The 20,702-nt window shown below is 37.4% G+C and overlaps 1 pseudogene; it reads right to left on the bottom strand.

The window, feature by feature from the left end:
* LOC123332466 overlaps window positions 1-3,209 on the bottom strand; it is an 83,366-nt pseudogene extending 80,157 nt beyond the window's left edge.
* Window positions 3,210-20,702: the final 17,493 nt, after the last annotated feature.

Here is a 20,702-nt window from a genome sequence, read left to right as displayed (position 1 = left end):
TGGCTTTTACTGCTCTTAGGAAGATGCAAGAGCTTGAATGAAAGCTTAGTCTTCCAGCCTCATCAAGCATGCCATCTTCTCCTAAATTCCCTCTGCTCCAGGCACAACCCACCACCACCTCCACAGCCCACCATCTTTTAGTCCTTCTCTCTTCCTGCTCTTCTCACCACAGGGCCTTAGTATGTGCCAGTCTCACTACCTAGAGGACTGTCCACCTGCACCCTCAAGCCTTTGCCCCTTCACATCTCAACTTCATTATCAATTCTTTAGAGAAGATTTTTCTGGCCCTCCAATAATCCCTGTTATTATGCTGTCAGAGTATCATGTACCCCTCTTCATTATGCTTACCAGCATTTCAACTTTACATTTGTGTGGTTCTTTGTCTTTTTCTACGACCAAATTATAAGCTCCATGAGGCTGGGAACCAGACTGGTTTTTTCCCACTACTTTGCCTCTGACACCTGGAGCAGGGTCTGTCACACAATAGTGGCTCATAAGTACTTGAATGGGCTTCCCAGATGGCTCAGTGGTGAAGATTCTGCCTGCAAATTCAGGAGATGCAAGAGATGTGGGTTTGATTCCTGGGTCAGGAAGATCCTCTGGAGGGAGAAATGGCAACCCACTCCAATATTCTTGCCTGGGGAAATCCCATGGACAGAGGAACCTACAGTCCATGCGGTCAAAAAAGAGTTGGACATGACAGTGAATAAACAATAGCAACAACACGTATTTGAATAGTTGATTAAAAAAAATTCTCTTAGCTTTTTTCCACATTTTATTTCTCTTTTTCTGAAAATTCATATTTCTCCTTTTTCCTTTGTTCTCTATCTCTCATTTCTTCCTTCTCTCATCTTGCCTGATGAAGACTCACTGCTGAGTTTAAGATTCTGTATGTAAGTGAACATTTTCTAAAGACTAAAGGAAAAAGGTAGAAAAGAGTTGGTGGCATTTAATAGCATGTTGCCAGTGTATGTGAAATCAAAGATAGCCCTTCATAAGAGAACGTGACTATTATATCTTCCTTAAAATGAAGACCTACATCAAACACTGCGGCAGGGGTGTTTTTCCATTTCATTTCTTTTGTTCTGCTTGTGGCTTTGCTGGATCCATCTATCATTAACATTTATAATTTAGCACTGTCTTCTGGCACAGCGTGATGCTATCTGTATTGCTGACAGATTTGTCTCAGTCTTGGTCTTAGGTCTTTCAGCTGTCTGGTTTCCCAAATTTTGCTTATCCAAGCATTTCATTTGTCACACTACCTGCCATTGTCACCACGTTTTTCTTCATCCTCAGTCATTAGTTTTCTATGCTCTGTCTTAATCCCATTACAGGGCTTGTTCTTGCTATTTTTATTTGTCACGGTATCTATTTTAGTAACAGATGTAGTTGTCAGAACAGCTCCTTTACTCTCATTACTGGTGTCACTTGTGTATTTGGTGTGAGAGTTTGTCTTGTATGCTATTCTGGATCTTTCTGTGCACACATGTTAGTCCACTTCATTGTTTTAATTGTATAAATTTTTTCTTTCTATGATGATACATAACTATAGTTTATTTCTACTTGCCGTTCTGAATATTGTTGACTTGCTGTCTCTAAGGAAGGCATTTTGGGGAGGCCAGATCAATAGAGTAACAGATGAGAATGCAAATTGATGAGTGTTTGCTCTTAAGATGTGTGCATTCAGTCAGAGACCTGAGCTACAGTGTGTGCGCTTTTGAGCATGTTAGGATAGCATGTTCATTGACTGAGTTTGATTTTCAGTATATGCTCTTCACATTCGGCTTAATATCATATTTGATGGGATGTTATTTTATTTTATTTATTTTTTTTACTGTTTGAAGTTACTGTATTTCCATGGTAAATGAAGTTTTGAAGAAAATACACTTTGTCTCTCCTACTCTTGCATGATGAGTTAACAAAGCAAAGCATAACAGATTTATTCTAAAATGAATTTATTACTTGAAGAAAAGCTTACTAAGCAGCATTTAGTGAAAAAAATAAGATGAGGAGAAACATGGAGGAGTGCAGATAATAAAAATAAATAGAATTTGTCTTGAGGATGGGTACAAAGAGGATTAGCTTCTCTGAATTAGCCCTCTAACCTTTATAATTTATTCTCAAATAATTTAAAATAACTAAGGGTATGTGAGAGAACTTCAGCTTACTAAAAGATAGAAGAAGATCTCATTCCTCAGGGTTGTGGGTACTCTCTCAGTGAGATTAGCTATAACTTCTCTAAGGTTAGGTCTAATCCAATTTGTGAAAGAAAGGAGAATATATAAACAGGTTAAACCTTGAAATCTTGCAAGTGTATAAAATGTTTTATGTTCAGTCAACTGACTTGGAACCAGACCATGATGAAATTCACATTCTTCCTCTGCTCCATGATGTTATGATTGCTTTTCAGTTGATATTTGAACTGCTTTGTTAGTTTGATTCCTCTAAACTGAGAAAATTAGAGTATCAACCACTTGTGGGAAAAATTCAGTTTCATTGTGGTCTTAGTAGTCAAGGAATTCAAGGGATAGTAGATACGTGCAAGTTATGAAATACAACAGTGTAGTCCCCACTTGTCAGTATCTGCCTCCCATTTCTAATTTTTATAAGATATAAGCTAGCAGGGAAGCTCTCTAACCATTAAACAGTAGGAAAATGGGGTTTTGTAGGTCAAAAAAGGGAAATGTTCATGGGAGTCTGGATTTTCTATGACTAAATGACACTCGGCAGTTATGAATTTGAAAGGCCTATATATTGCTCCTCAAGTGAACAGAAGAATGTGTGCATGTGTATGAAGTCGCTTCAGTCATATCTGACTCTTTGCAACCCTATGGAACATAGCCTGCCAGGGTCTTCTGTCCATGGGATTCTCCAGGCAAGAACACTGGAGTGGGTTGCCACACCCTCCTTCAGGGGATCTTCCTAACCCAGGGATCGAACCAGCGTCTCTTTAAGTCTCTACATTGGCATTTGGGTTCTTTACCACTAGCACCACCTGAAAGCCTGTACAGAATAGCCTCCACATTTTTCCTGTGAAGGAATAAAAATACACAATAGCAATTTGTGAAGAAGAATATTTCATGTATATATTTAAATATCATTTCAGAAATCTCCTTACCTGTATTCTGTGGCATTTTCTCTCCTTTGTACCGCTGTGGTGTTTGGTGTTCAGCTCTTACATAAGACTTTTCATTGCATCCTGATTGCATATCTTCTACCACCCTGGCTATGAGCTCTTTGAGTGTGAAGCTTACTTATCCACTATTTATTAATGCCAATGCTTTGTGAATAATTGCTTTTCAATATATGATTGGAAATGAAGAGTTACTATTTTATGGCTTATGCCAGGTAATTGTTATGAATACATGCTTTAAAACATTTATTTATCTGATTGAAGATTTTATAATCTTAAATGAGGTAGTGAAAAAAAAATCTATGTTGAAATATTTGAGGCAGGCTTCTAATCTTTGTTTTTCAATGTAAAATACTTGAAAAGGTAATTTAAAGTAAAAGAAGGTCTTTGAAGTGCCAAACATATAGTCCAGACAGGGCAGGACACTATGCTGTAAATATGACTTCTAATTTACTCCTTGTAACAACCCAGTGAGGTAGGGATTTACAGTAGATAATTCTTAGTGAGCTGCTGACTCAAAGTAATCTCCCTTTTTCTAGAGAAATACATATGAGCTCTCTGTGACGACATTTCTACTCTTAACTCTAAACCTCTGGCCGTAGTTTGTTGATCCAGGATTTGGATATGATCTAGGCAGGGATAGTCAGATTTTATCTTTCAGAAACTGGAATGTGAGACAGAAAGAGACTGAGAATTGTTGGAACTGAGTCATATAATCAACAGAGAAATTTCCTTCCTTCATTCATTCAACAAATATATATTGAATACTTTAAATGTTCCAGACACCAAGGAGAGGTTGGCGATTAAATGAAACAAAATCAGACATAATCTCTACTCTTAAACACTTATGGATTACTGAGAGAGGAAGACTATAATCAAATACTCATAAAGTTAATTAAAACTATAAAGTGATATAAATGAAGAAATGGAATATAGCTTTCTGATAGCAAATAACGGTAGAACCTGGAGTGGAGAAAGATTGAGAAGGCTTCTGCAAAGAAATAAAAGTCATTTAATTTACAAAGAGTGTTAAATAGGTGAAAATGGTGGATGTGGTTGAGAATGAGACATTTCAGGAAGAGGCAGCAGCGTGGTAGAGGATCTAAGGCATGAGTAGGAAGCATTCAATTGAATGTTTTTCATCACATAGCTAATATAATCATGTTTGTCATCAGATTTACTCCAGGGAAGAGTGGATGTTAGTTTTCTATGACAAGAGCAATAGAGTAGGAAGAGAAATGGATGGCTTTGAGAAATATATAGGAAATAAAGTCAACAGAATTTGGTGATAGAATTTATGTGGTATAAGAAAAAGGTGTCAAGTATGATTTTCTTATTTATGTAAGAAAAAGGTGTCAAGTATGATTTCTAGATATTTAGCATGCAGAATTAGAGATAAAAAGATTTAGCAACTGACAAAAAACTAATCTCAAAAATATACAAGCAACTCCTGTAGCTCAATTCCAGAAAAATAAACAACCCAATCAAAAAATGGGCCAAAGAACTAAACAGACATTTCTCCAAAGAAGACATACAGATGGCTAACAAACACATGAAAAGATGCTCAACATCACTCATTATCAGAGAAATGCAAATCAAAACCACAATGAGGTACCACTTCACGCCAATCAGAATGGCTGCGATCCAAAAGTCTACAGGCAATAAATGCTGGAGAGGGTGTGGAGAAATGGGAACCCTCTTACACTGTTGGTGGGAATGCAAACTAGTACAGCCACTATGGAAAACAGTGTGGAGATTCCTTAAAAAACTGGAAATAGAACTGCCTTATGACCCAGCAATCCCACTGCTGGGCATATACACCGAGGAAACCAGAATTGAAAGAGACACGTGTACCCCAGTGTTCATCGCAGCACTGTTTCTAATAGCCAGGACATGGAAGCAACCTAGATGTCCATCAGCAGATGAATGGATAAGAAAGTGGTGGTACATATACACAATGGAGTATTACTCAGCCATTAAAAAGAATACATTTGAATCAGTTCTAATGAGGTGGATGAAACTGGAGCTGATTATACAGAGTGAAGTAAGCCAGAAAGAAAAACACCAATACAGTATACTAACGCATATATATGGAATTTAGAAAGATGGTAACGACAACCCTGTATGTGAGACAGCATAAGAGACACAGATATATAGAACAATCTTTTGGACTCTGTGGGAGAGGGATGGGGGGGATGATTTGGGAGAATGGCATTAAAACATGTGTAACATCATGTAAGAAATGAATCGCCAGTCCAGGTTTGATGCAGGATACAGGAAGCTTGGGGCTGGTGCACTGGGATGACCCAGAGGGATGGTATGGGGATGGATGTGGAAGGGGGGCTCAGGATGGGGAACACGTGTACACCTGTGGTGGATGCATGTTGATATATGGCAAAACCAATACAATATTGTAAAGTAAAAAAAAAATACTAAATGGTTTTTCAGCATTGAAGAATGTAGGAATTTTGTGTGACCATTTGAAATGGTTATGATGGTCATGGATTCTTGTTTCTAGTACTTATAAATGATAAGTTATGTAAATTTTGATGTTCAGTGTTTGACTGTAAAGAGCTTGACTAGCAAAAGATGGTAGTTAAGATTTCTTAATTTTCTAGATATTTCCAAGAGAAATTCATGAATAGTGTTCACCCAAAGTGAACCAGAATGCCATCTGGTGACTATTTATAAAAATAGCAGGCACATGTTCCCTGAGGACAAACTTATAATAACTAACATTTCCTGAGAAATTATAAGTGCTTGGAATCTGTGCTAAGCAATTATATGGCATCACATTTATTAACACTCTAAAGCATACTGGATTTTAAATGGCAATATAAGATAATATTAGATATAAAGAAATTGTATAATTGCATGGCACATGAATGATTTAAATTAAAAAGTGTTATGATTTTAGGTTGCTTCTATGTCCTAGCTATTGTAAATAGTGCTGAAGTGAACACTGGGGTACAAGTGTCTTTTTCAGTTTGGATTTCCATGTTGTAAACCAGTTATCCTCCAATTAAAAATAACCAAATTAAAAAAAGAAAAATTCTAAGGACAAAAGGAAAAAAAAAAAAGTCTGGTGATTTCAATAGGTTAATGAATTGCACTCTTCCTTTTGCCTAAAATGCATATGCATTTATATCACCTGTTCATCAGGAGAAAATGTGGAATCAATTCTGTTGTAGGATATGTTGTTTTCTCTCCTAAAGAAAAAAGGAGTTATTTGCAGCTCTTGAGTTATGCTTTTCAGTGTAAACCAGGCTTTGAAAAAAGTCAAACATTGTTTTGCATAATTCAACCATTCATTTACTCAGCAATTATGGTTATATATTGAGCAACTATTATGATGGGGTACTTTTCTACTGAAGATGCAACAGTGGAAAAAATACGCAAGAACTCTTATCTTTATGGAATTTTCCATTAGGAGAGATAGAAAATGACTAGTAGAATATATATTATGCCAGATACAATTAAGTGCTGAGGTAAAAAATGAAGCAGAGAAAGAGAGTAAGTAGTTATGGTAGAGGTGCAATGGTGTTGCTCTTTTAAATAGATGCCAGATCTCATGGAATAAAAACTTCAAAGGGGTAAAGAAATGGACCATAGGAACTTTTGAGGTAGAGTGTCCTGATAGAAGGGCCAGAAGGTGCAAAGACCCAGAGGTAGAAATATTCCTAGTTTAGTTAAGTAAAACCAAGAAGACCAACGTGGCTGGTGTAACATAATTTAAAGAATAAATTAGAAAGTATTCCTTCTGCTTCTATTTTCTGGAGGAGATAGTGGGAAATTGGCATCATTTCTTTCTTAAACATTTGATAGAATTCACAAGGAAAACCATCTGGGCTTAGTCTTTTATTTATGGGAGATTATTACTGGTTTGACTTCTAAATCTGATATAAAGCTCATTGAAGTTATCTGTTTCTCTTCCTGTATGTTTTGGTAGATTGTGTTTTTCAAGGAATTGGTTTATTTTATCCATGTTATCGATGTTTTGGGCTATAATGTTTCCAGTGTTAATTTATTTTACTTTTAGTGTCCATGTAATTAGTAGTGATGACCCCTCTTTCATTTCTAATATTGATAATTTGCATCTTCTTTCTTTCCTTTTTTGGCTAGCCTGGCTAGGTGTTTAGCAACTTTATTGGTGTTTTCAAATAACAGTATTTTGTTTTGCTGATTTTCTCTATTGTTTTCTTGTTTTAAATTTCATTGATTTCTGATCTGTTTTTTATTATTTCTTTTCTTCTGCAAGCCTTAGGCTTAAATTACTTTTTTAAATATTGAAGGATAATTGCTTTATAGAATATTGTTGTTTTCTGTCAAACCTCAATGTGAACCAGCCATTTGTATACATATATCTCCCTCCTTTTGAACCTCCCTCCCATTTCCCTCCCTGTCCCACCCCTCTAGGTTGATACAGAGCCCCCTTTTGAGTTTCCTGAGCCATACAGCAAATTCCCATTGGCTATCTATCTTACATATGATAATATGTTTCCATGTTACTCTTTCCATACATCTCACTCTCTCCTCCCCTCTCCCCATGTCCTAAGTCTATTCTCTAAGTCTGTTTCTCCATTGCTGCTATAAATAAATTCTTCAATACCATTTTTCTAGATTCCATATGTATGGGTTAGAATATGATATTTATCTTTCTCTTTCTGACTTACTTCACTCTGTATAATAGGTTCTAGGTTCATCCACCTCATTAGAACTGACTCAAATGCATTCATCTTTATGGCTAATATTCCATTGTGTATATGTACCACAACTTCTTTATCCATTCATCTGTTGATGGACATCTACGTTGCTTCCATGTTCTAGTTATTATATATGCATTTAATGCTATAAATTTCCATCTAAGCAATACTTTCAGTATATTTCACAAATTTTCATATATTCTATTTTTATTTTCATTTAGTTCAATTAAAAAAAACATTTTCCTAGAAACTTCTCCTTTGACCTTATATTTATAGAACTATGCTATTTAGTACCCAAGTATTTGGATTTTCCAGCTGTCTTTTCTAATGCTAGTTAAAGCCCATGATGGTCTGTGAACATGCTTTGTATGATTTCTATTCTTTTAAATTTGTTAAGGTGTTTTATGGCCCCAGAATGTGGTATATATTAGTGGATGTTCAATGTGAGAAGAATGTGCATTCTTCTCTTATTGAATGGGCTATTCTATAAATGTAAATTAGATCAAATGGATTGATAGTGCTGTTTAAGACAACTATGTCCTTACTGGTTTTATGCCTGTTTGATCTACCGATTTTTTTGAAGGAGAGCTGTTGAAGTTGAAAAAAGTAAGAGTACATTTGTCTTTTTATCATTGCAGTCCTATGAGAGTTTGCCTCACATATTTTGCTGTAGTACTGTTTGGTGCACATATGTTAAAGAGCGTTCTGTTTTCTTGGATAACTGGCCCCTATATCATATATTATGCCACTCTTTATCCTTGGTAATTTTTCTTGTTTCAAAATATATTTGTCTATAATTATAATAAATCCAGCTTTCTTTTATTTCATGTAAGCCTGCTACAACTTTCTCTATCCCGTTACTTTAAACCTCTCTGAGTCTACATACAGACTACATAACAACTATGTTATACAACTATATGTATAACAACTACATATACAACTACATAACAAATAGTTCGGTCTTATCTTTTACTTCTAGGTGTTCTGATAATCTCTGCCTTTTAATTGGCATATTTAGATCTTTGATATTTAGAAGGATTATTAACACAGATTATATAACTTATATTTGAAACCGTTTTCTTATTTATGGCATTCAGATTTGTTTCTGTTATTTTTCCTCTTTTTATGCTTTTTCTCCTTAAAATTGGGTATTTTACCCTATTTAATTTTGTCTCTTCTCTTTGCATATCAATTATACTACTGTAAAAAAGATTTTTAGTAGCTATTCTAGGATTGCAATACACATTTTAATCTAATCTAAGTGCATATTCAGTTCAGTTCAGTCACTCAGTTGTGTCCGACTCTTTGCAACCCCATGGACTGCAGCACACCAAGCCTCCCTGTCCATCACCAACTCCCAGAGTTTACTCAAACTCAGGTTCATTGAGTCAGTGATGCCATCCAACCATCTCATCCTCTGTCATCCCCTTCTCCTCCTGCCTTCAATCTTTCCCAGAATCACGATCTTTTCCAATGAGTCAGTTCTTTGCATCAGGTGGCCAAAGTATTGGAGTTTCAGCTTCAGCATCAGTCCTTCCAATGAATATTTAGGACTGATTTCCTTTAGGATGGACTGGTTGGATCTCCTTGCAGTCCAAGAGACTCTCAAGAGTCTTCTCCAACACCACAGTTCAAAAGCATCAGTTCTTCAGTGCTCAGCTTTCTTTATAGTCCAATTCTTACATCCATACATGACTACTGGAAAGACCATAGTCTTGACTAGATGGACCTTTGTTGATAAAGTACTGTCTATGCTTTTTAATATGCTGTCTAGGTTGGTTAGTTTTTCTTCCAAGGAGTAAGCGTCTTTTAATTGAATGGTTGCATTCACCATTGGCAGTGATTTTGGAGCTCCAAAAAATAAAGTCTCTCCCTGTTTCCATTATTTCCCCATCTATTTCCCATGAAGTGATGGGACGAGATGCCATGATCTTAGTTTTTGAATGTTGACTTTTACGCCAACTTTTTCACTCTCCTCTTTCACTTTCATCTAGAGACTCTTTAGTTCTTCTTCACTTTCTGCCATAAGGGTGGTGTCCTGTGCATATCTGAGGTTATTGATATTTCTCCCAGCAATCTTGATTTCAGCTTGTGCTTCATCCAGCCTGGCATTTCTCATGATGTACTCTGCGTATAAGTTAAATAAGCAGGGTGACAATATACAGCTTTGATGTACTACTTTCCTGATTTGGAACCAATCTGTTGTTCCATGTCCAGTTTTAACTGTTGCTTCTTGACCTGAATATAGATTCTTAGGAGGCAGATCAGGTGTCTGGTATTCCCATCTCTTTTAGAATTTCCCATAGTTTGTTGTGATCCACACAGTCAAAGGCTTTGGCATAGTCAATAAAGCAGAGATAGATGTTCTTCTGGAACTCTCTTGCTTTTTTGATGATCCAATGGATGTTGGCAATTTGATCTCTGGTTCCTCTGCCTTTTCTAAATCCAGCTTGAACACCTGGAAGTTCTCAGTGTACTGTTGAAGCCTGGCTTGGAGAATTTTGAGCCTTACTTTGGTAGTGTGTGAGATGAGTGCAATTGTGCAGTAGTTTGAACAATCTTTGGCATTGCCTTTCTTTGGGATTGGAATGAAAACTGACCTTTTCCAGTCCTGTGGCCACTGCTGAATTTTCCAAATTTGCTGGCACATTGATTGCAGCACTTTCACAGCATCATCGTTTAGGATTTGAAATAGTTCAACTGAAATTCCATCACCTCCACTAGCTTTGTTCATAGTGATGCTTCCTAAGGCCCATTTGACTTCACATTCCAGGATGTCTGGCTCTAGGTGAGTGATCAAACCATTGTGGTTATCTGCATCATGAAGATGTTTTTTGTATAGTTCTTCTGTGTATTCTTGCTACCTCTTCTTAATATCTTCTGCTTCTGTTAAGTCCATACCATTTCTGTCCTTAATTATGTCCATCTTTGCATGAAATGTTCCCTTGGTATCTCTAATTCATATTCAAATAATATCAAATTGCTTAATATGTAGTGCAGTAATTTATAAGAAATTATTGGGTTGGCCCAAAAGTTCATTTAGGTATGGAAAAACTCTAATGACTTTTTGGCCAATCCAATATGTCCAATGTCTTACTCCTCTCCCTCATGATATTGCTATCATGCATTTATTTTCAGTTTGTTCAACTTTACTTATATAACTAAAAGTCATGACTTCTAAGCTCTTTACATGTTGAAGTGGAAAAATGGAAGTGGATCATCTCTTTTTTAAAAATCTAATTAGCTGCTAATAGTTGTCCATGATTTTTCTGAACTGAGGGTCAGAACTATTTCCTTGCCTTTTTAATGCCCTTTCACTAGTGCAAGTATCATAGTGGAAAGCACGTGTCCTGGAAATGCAAAAGAGAAAATAGCAAGCTTTTAAATCTATCTATCAGTCTAATCTATCTCTGTATTACTATCTCATTTTAAACAGGACTTAGCGACCACTATGTGGTCTGCCCTGGTGACTCAGAGGTTAAAGCATCTGCCTGCAATGTGGGAGACCTGGTTTCAATCCCTGGGTCTGGAAGATCCCCTGGAGAAGGAAATGGCAATCCACTCCAGTATTCTTGCCTGGAGAATTCCACGGGGTCACAAAGAGTCGGGCATGACTGAGAGACTTCACTTTCACTTCAGTTCAGTTCAGTCGCTCAGTTGTGTCCGACTCTTTGCGACCCCATGAATTGCAGTATGCCAGGCCTCCCTGTCCATCACCAACTCCCGGAGTTCACTCAGACTCACGTCCATCGAGTCGGTGATGTCATCCAGCCATCTCATCCTCTGTCCTCCCTTTCTCCTCCTGCCCCCAATCCCTCCCAGCATCAGAGTCTTTTCCAGTGAGTCAGCTCTTTGCATGAGGTGGCCAAAGTACTGGAGTTTCAGCTTTAGCATCATTCCTTCCAAAGAACACCCAGGACTGATCTCCTTTAGAATGGACTGGTTGGATCTCCTTGCACTCCAAGGGACTCTCAAGAGTCTTCTCCAACACCGCAGTTATGGACCACTATAAATGAAAAAGTTGGAGTGTGAACAAAGCAATACAGTTCAAATGACAGAATAATAAGATTTACATATTTATCAAATATGATTAATTTTTCTACTTTTCCAGTAGTTTTAGCTTTCTGTTATACTCTTCTATTTCTAAGCACTATATATATATTAAAAGCAAAAAAATCCTAGTAAATATAAGTAATTTAAAACTTATAGGCAAAAATAACCAAAATAAAGTTGCATTTAGAGCTGGGGGTCAACCACATAATGTGGGTAAATATCCACATTTCAGGTTTTAAAAAATTTAGAAGTTAATTCTCTATTTACATTATTCTAGAAATTTCAACGTCTTTCTTTTCCTCATTGCATTTATTTTTCATGTTTCCTATTGCTCAGAAACAAAGGTATCTACACAATATTGATATGCTAAAAGTTTTGTTTGCTACCTGCACGATGTACATTAATAGTGAATAAATACTTTGAATGAAGCTTGACTGATAACCTTCTGCAACACACAGACAGAATGGGGCACCTTGACTGAAATCAGCCCTGAGGATTTTTGAAATCTGAAAAGTTAGGGCTCTACAAGCCACCTTTTCAAATCTCTAAGCAGTTTTGATCTTTCAGAACTGAAGCCTTCAATTCATCCTGAGTGGAAAGTACCAGTGCTGATGCCTCCAGTTCACACTAAGAGGTTAACTGTGCTGGTGTGCTATACATGTCAGCTCCCTCAATTCATTTTTTTTTGGTGGAGATATTTAAAAAAAAAATTTTTTTTTTTTTGGCTTTCTATGTATTTAGAATGCACTGTGCCATATGCAAAGCATGACTTAGTCAAGCAGAGTTTTGGATATTTTTCATTTGTCTCAGTTTGATGAACGATGATGAGTACAGGTGGAGAGAACTGGAGGTGCCACTCACTCATGCTGAATTAAAAACTAAGAAAGGAATTGGGATGTTAAAATCCTACACATAGTGTTAGTAACGAGTGGATAATCCATCACAGAGTAATGATAGTCTGTTGGTTTGGATATTATGTCCACAGACTTAGGCCGTAACTAAATGGGTAGGTCGAAGGTGATAAACAGCTTATAATATAGTTATCTTTATTCATGTACTTCTGAGAAGTCATAGAACTCCTTTTATAGTCGCTAAACTCAGGACTCAATTCACAACTAATGAAAGGGTTTAGAGAGCGTCAGCTGGGATGTCTGTCTTTAGCACCTTCTTGGTGTCATTGATGTCAGTTAGCTGCCCAGAAGAGAAAGGGCAGCCCTGAATGGTGTGGGGGTCGATGGGTGGATAAGAAATTCTTCCTCCCTTTGAGCATTTTGCAAGGCTGGTTTCTGAGGGTAAATGTGTTCATAACACTGGTAGTGGTAGGAGAGTAGGTGGTTCCTTTGTGAAAAATACACAGGAGGAGCCTATCAGGATGACTCCCAGTAAGGGAATCAGAGGACCATGAAATGCTACATATAATCGTCCTAAGTTATTCTTGAGCTGCTTTTATTTTAAACTTACAAACTTTCAAAGATGCTTCTTTAAGAATGATGTCTTAGTTTTTATGTGAAGAATTAAGGACAAGGCTTGCCCTATATTGGGTAGAAGAAGGGAAGGAAATAATTTTTAACAATTTAGACTAGTGATTCTCAATGGGAGTAATTTTTGCCCTCCATGGATGTCTGGCTATGACTGGAGACATTTTTGGTTGTCACAACATGGGTGGAGGAAGGATTTAATTGGTAGTGGTTAGGGGTGTTGCTCAATCTCTTACAAAGCACTGGACAACTTTTTATAACAAAGGATGATCTGGTCTAAGTCCATAGTGCTGAGATTGAGAAACCATGAATTTTAGATATTTTGAAGGAATTCCTGTGTGGGCATATGCACGTGTGCTCAGTCATGTCCAGCTCTTTGTGATCCTATGGATTGTAGCCTGCCAGGCTCCTCTGTCTATGGGATTTTTCAGACCAGAATACTGGAGTAGGTAGCCATTCCCTTCTCCAGGGAATCTTCCCAACCCCAGGATTGAACCTGGGTCTCTCACATTGCAGGCAGATTCTTTAACATCTGAGCCACCAGGGAAAAAGGATTATATTCCACATTTAGTCTGCATGTTGCAGTTACACTGTGGAGCCTATGAATATGTGTGCATCAGTTCAGTTCAGTTTCTCAGTTGTGTCCAACTCTTTGCGACCCCATGAACTGCAGCATGCCAGGCCTCCCTGTCCATCACCAACTCCTGGAGTCCACCCAAACCATGTCCATTCTGTCAGTGACGCCATCCAACCATCTCATTCTCTGTCGTCCCTTTCCCTTCCTGCCCTCAATCTTCCCCAGCATCAGGGTCTTTTCAAATGAGTCAGCTCTCTGCATCAGGTGGCCAAAGTATTGGAATTTCAGCTTCAACATCAGTCCTTCCAATGAACACACATGTATCAGAAATAAGCTTTCCTGCATTACCTTCTCTATCATAAACATGGCAAACACCTTTGTAATTATGTTGTATCTAATAGTCCATCATCACTGCATGAAGAGAAATCAGCAAGGCTCAAGTTTGTGGTCACAAAGAAAAGGACTGTTGCTTCTTATGATCTTGACTGAAGTTAATGCTTTACTTTGCCTTGAAGTTTTCTTTTAAAAAATTATTGATCAAATTTTGTCTTTGTATTTCCTCTGTACCTGGATACTTTGTGTTATTATTATACATACTAATTTTTAGTGATTGACTGTAGAATACGATGAAATGTTCTCTGGCCCTTCTATAAATTGGTGATAGATTCGCAATGGCACTCCACTCCAGTCCTCTTGCCTGGAAAATCCCCTGGGCAGAGGAGCCTGGTAGGCTCGAGTCCATGGGGTCGCAAGAGTCGGACACGACTGAGCGACTTCACTTTCACTTTTCACTTTCACGCATTGGAGAAGGAAATGGCAACCCGCTCCAGTGTTCTTGCCTGGAGAATCCCAGGGATGGGGGAGCCTGGTGGGCTGCTGTCTATGGGGTCGCACAGAGTCGGACACGACTGAAGCGACTTAGCAGCAGCAGCAGCAGCAGCATTCCTGGAACAATTCCAGAATTTGAGATAAAACATTCCTTAGAACATGACCTTCTAATGAAACCCATCCCTGTCTTTCACTCCGATCAGCAGCAAAGTAAAAGTTTTACTTGCCATAGATGATGACGGGAATGCTAGATGTCAGTCTTGTGCTGATAGTTCTTTGATCAATTTGACCTGTCAGTAAATCAATTCAAGTTATGGTCTAACTTTAAGAATATTAGAATTAAAATGCAATTTTATGCCCTACCTTAATTTCTGTGATTATATTAATATTATTAGAGAAGGCATTTTATACTAATTTAGAAAATTAGAAATAAAAGAAATTCTAGTGATAATACAGTCTTTCTTTTTTAAACCTCTCTGGCCTAACATAGCCTTTCCAGAAAGAGCAGCACCAAATGCTCTGACTGCTAAGGTAGTTTCGTAGGCCATACTGTGACTCTCCTGGTGGTAAAGAAGCTGCTGCCATGTGACAGGTCTCCCATGGGTAACCATTACCTCCTGTCAGTGAGAAATGTGAAGATTAAAAACAGTGTCACCAAACACCGACACCATCCTGTATTTTTTATTTAAGAACTGCTGAAAGATTTCCTGCTGGCTGATCAAATATGTGAACAGCTGGCTCCTGACCATAACCTGTCACTTGCAGCACATTTCAAAATGCCCATTTAAGAGCAACATAACATCCCTGGGACCTTCAAGCTAGTCAAAGGGGCAAGAGAACGTATAAGGAGGCACAAAGCTAGCCAAAATCTTGGGTAGCCCAAAGATCATTGCATGGCTTGTGAGTATCCAGTATGACAAGTGAAGGCAGAGGCTACCAGCATAGATTCTGGCATGGATTGTAAATCCTAGGACTGAGTCTTTGAGAGTTTAAATTCTTTTGGATGATTAAAAGAGTGTTAAATGACAGCTTATTATCACCTAAATAGCACAAACAGTGGTCTGGAATTTTAAAAAAGAATACCCTAGATATGCTTGCTTATTTATCTAACTGTCTAAGGACCTATCATCTCTTTATGAGATTTATAAATAAAAAAAGGGAATGGTTGTTTCATTTTTTTCTTATGACCCCAAATTAATCCTACTCTCAGCTATCAATCAGAGATTGGGGTGCCAGTTTGGCTGATATCCCTGTAATATAAAGACTCATTTGAATTGATTGATCAGCTGGATAACTTAGATAAAATGCAGTCTGCTTTTATTCATCTTTCTATTTAATAATGAGCTGTCTGGAATTTCTACTCCTTTGATATATGTTATATTCTAATAAAAAGCAATTGCTTATAGAATTTGCTCAATTCTAACACCTAAGCTTCCTTGCTTATTGTAATGTTAAAATGCTCTTTTTTGAATCAAGTATAGATATAAGCCCTTTTAAAAATAAATTTCCAAAATGTTGAGAATGCTTTCTAATCTGAAATAGAAGTTACCCTCTTTGGCTGCTTTCTCAAAGTCAACCTAGAAAATTGCCATCTACCTCCACCCAAAATGAGACTGGAAAGGCAGACAAGAGTTCATTTATGAAAGGCCTTATTTTACCAAGAGAGAATGCATGGATCCTGTCCTTTATGATGGTGAGCTAGGTGAGATGTTTAAGAAGGGACTGATATGATGCATTTCTGGTAGAGTACAAAATTGCAATGATAAAACCAAAAAGCAGCTGTTTGAAGTAGCCAACTGAGGTTTCCTCAGTGACTGAAAATATACCGTATCTGAATTCCCATCCGCAAATTTGTCAGTAATATATATTAGCACTTTAAACATATGATACCCTTTCTTCCATCAATAACAGGTATTTGACTATAGAGTAGGAAAAATACTTGAGAACACAAATTTTATTGAAGACCTATATTGATTAAATGAATAGTACCTTTCTATCTTTCACTTTATTCTACACTCATTTAAATCAATTTCACTGATGGGGGGGGGGCGGAAACACCTGTTTTCTAGAAGGACATGGAGGAGTAGAAAAGATGAATGAGAAATAAATGTTTGATATGATAAACTCAAAGGAAGAAGTAAAGACCCTTAAAGACCCATATTACATGTATGATTATGTTCAGGATTGAAACTTATGTTTAAAAAATAGTGGAACATTTGAAATGTCAATATTATTGTTTTTCCAAAAAGTTTATGTTATTTTAAGGCAAAGTTCATACTTTTATTTTCCATAGAGCAAAAACATCATGAATGATACACAGATTTTCAATAATTACTTGATGATTGACAAATTATTTGCAAAATTTTTTGAGTACTAACTCTGAGCTAGGTACTATGGGGGGTTGAAAAAGGCATAAGATAGAGATAACTGTTTCATACATGTTACACTGAATTCAAACCAGATAGAAATGAGAGACATATATGCCCTTTAGGATCACATAATAGTATAATAGTAACATCTGTTTCTTTTTGTCTCTCTAAAGAAAACACAAGGGATATTCACAATAGCACAGATTTTTAGGAGAGATTGTTGTGAGTCTAATGAAATTATATTTGTGTCTTATGTGGTGCATTCTTAAACTTTATTAAAAAATACATCAATATGCCCAATTAATATCTGAGGGAAACCTTTGCAACAACATATACACAAAATTGGAATCAGTATTAGAACTGGAATCCCTTAACAATGAACAGAACATATTTTCATATTGGTAGGTCATCATCACACCTTCCTCCTATATCACATCAAATTAGGACACTGAAATATCCTCAAAGAACAGTCTAGAAGAAGTTTTTGAGGGATTGGATGTAGTTTTCCTATAGCAGAAGCTTTCCCATTTACCATCCATCAAGGAAAAGCAAGAACACTTTGGCCAGTTGTTCTCTTTGCTATTGATGCAGAGCTAGGATGCACTTTGTTAAGTAAATTTTGGAAGAGATTTCAGATCCTCTTTCAAACCATGCTGGAATTTTGCTCCTTTTTCTGACCATTTTGGGTTGTGTAATGATAACTTTTACATGAATCGTTATAATACAAAGACATGTCCTACAAATTTAATAATGGCCACCATGAACGCCAGTATGCAATAAGGTTTCCTCAGCAGGGACATATTCTTTCTGGAAGGGAAATTTAATTATCTAGCTTGACTACTGTGTAAATCAAACACTAGCTATCGTGGCTCTTTTATACGACACAGTGGTGTTAGTGGCAGACAGAAGAGTGATGGTTACCTCCCCATAGGCAAACTCAGAGAACTGAACTGCTCAGTGTTTTACTTTTACTCCATTTTTGAATTCATATCCAGCTCTTTAGGCATTCCTCGCTCATAAGCCATGTATGATAGAAGAAAAAGGGGGGATTTTAATTCTGTGGTGATCATATGCCATCCTCTATTTTTCTTCCATTTCATCTTTTACCTTTTGGTAGAGGCAGGTGGTCAAAAAGGGAAATTACTGTGGAGTCAAACAACTTAACATAAAGGGACAGTCAGGCTCACCACAAGACCTCCCTACCCTTTAAGCAATTAAAACAGTACTCTGGGCTTCTGAAAACAGAATGAGAAAAAACAAAGCTATATAAACCGAAGGTTGTTGTTAATTTCTGTGCTCAAACTCTGAAATGTATAATTAGCCTGTTAAGAGATGATGGGATGGAAAGGGGAAAGTTGCAAGGAAAAGTGCTATGAGATCAAAGGGGGCGCCCATGGGATTTATCTTTGTCATGTCCTACTTTACCTGACTCTCCTCAATTGCTGAGTACAAGAACAGATTGGAGAGTTTAGGATGACCTTGCCCAATCCATTAGGAACTAGTTAGCTTGGCTTTCTGGAATTTTATTATAGCAAAAATGTACACATGCCTATTATCTCCTACATATGTAGTATTGAATATAATGGAAAAAAGAATAAGCCCAATGCTATAGCATTTGGATTCTGGAACTACTCCTTTTGATATATATAAATGGGAGATAAAAGGATAGGTCCTGCCTAGCTCTCCAGCTCCTTACAGAGATGCTGTGTTGATTATATGAAATACTAAATTTGAAAATAGTTTATAATTTATAAATATCCAAGAAACATGTGATATTATTATTGTTGTTAATTAAGGAGAGAATGGTGCCTAGTATAAAATTAAAATCTCTTGACTTTCTATCACTTTAAAGTGAATATATGTTCTGTGATTTTCTGCTCACAGGAGGAGATGGTGCTAATTTATTTACCCTGGCATTTTCTTGTGCACAAATGTCACCCCTCTCTGTCCAAAAAAATCTGCTTGCTGGCATTTCTTATAGATTGCTTCTTTCTCTAGCTGCTGAAGTGAGACCAAAGGACATGTGTATGTAAGTCTAGACTATTTTTGATATTGTAAGTGATATAATCATTGCACTTTTCTGTGTAAAGTAGATGGCAAGGCAAAGAGTTGTTTAACACAGTTGGCCCTAGGTTCTGAGAAACTGTTCCCTGAGCCCGATGATTGAGACTGTCTTCACAGTCAGGGTACACACTAATCAAATCATGCCCTTCCCTGCCTATAACTTTTCATTGAAACTCATCACCTTTAGAGAATAAAATCCAGGACTGTTTGCAATGCATGCAGCTCACAATTGAGGTTCTTATGTACTAGACTCATCATCTACTTATACTTTTGTGAGCCACCAGGAAAGCCCCTCTTATACCTCAGACTTCATTAATTTTTTGGCAGTTATCCAGAAAATATCACCATTTTACTTATGACTTTACACATGCTACTTCCTTTGCCAAATATACTCTTGCTATCTTGCCCTCATGGAAAACATCTACTTACTCTCAAGAGCAGATTCAGTCACTTATTCCATGAAGTGTTCTCTGCCTGTCCCATGCAGAGAAGTTCCCTACCTCCTCTCTGCCTTCATGTACTTCGTGCATGCTTCTGGTGTGGCACTACCATTTTTGGTCTGATTGAAAACTGAAGATGAAACTTCATTTCCTAAGTCTGAAGATGAAACTAAGAACAGGTCTTTTCCTCCAAATGAAGAGACAAAGAACAGAGACTTACACCCTAAGAGCTAAATAGGGAGCGATCAACTCCCGCTTCTCATCCATCTCAGAGGGGAAGAGGGCTCAGCTTCCCACCACACAGGCGGGTACATGCTGATATTAGAATGTTTTCCAGGCAGAGCCGGGAGAGGCCTTCTTTTAGCACATCCCTGCAGATTCAAATAATGATAGCAAGGAAAGAAACATGTCCTGCTGTGTTCAGTAGCTCTAGGGAGAAGACCAGGGGCTGTTCACATTCTGAAGTTGAGTATAATTTTTGCTCTTTAGAGAGCAGAGAGAGATTTCAGAGATGGACTACAGATGCATGCAGGTAATCCAGGGTCCTCTGATGTAATATCCATCAACTATATCATTCTCTTATGATTCAGACACAGCATTTGGGCCTAAATTCAAATTATTTCTTTATAACTAAATAATATTTATCTTAGTATGTAGAACCTCAAATAGACTTCAATTCTTGTGGATTAGGAGACCATCTTGTAACCAAAGGAAAATGTCAGTTGCTGGAGCATTTTCTAGGAGGTCATGGACCTTTCAGGACAAGTTTCCCCCTTGCAGAGGAACTGTAGCTGTTGTTCAGTCACTCAGTCATGTCCAGCTCTTTGCAACTCCGTGGACTGTAGCATGCCAGGCTTCCCTGTCTGTGACTATCTCCCTGAGTTTGCTCAAACTTATGTCCATTCAGTCAGTGATGCCATCCAACTATCTCATCCTCTGTCATCCCCTTCTCCTCCTGCCCTCAATCATTTTCAGCATCAGGGACTTTTCCAATGAGTTGGCTCCTTGCATCAGGTGGCCAAAGTATTGGAGCTTCAGCTTCAGCATCAGTCCTTCG

This window comes from Bubalus bubalis, chromosome 3 (assembly GCF_019923935.1).
Source record: "Bubalus bubalis isolate 160015118507 breed Murrah chromosome 3, NDDB_SH_1, whole genome shotgun sequence".
NCBI classification, from domain to species: Eukaryota; Metazoa; Chordata; class Mammalia; order Artiodactyla; family Bovidae; genus Bubalus; species Bubalus bubalis.
The sequence above is the reverse complement of the archived record's forward strand: the minus strand, read 5'-3'. Positions and strand labels throughout refer to the sequence as shown.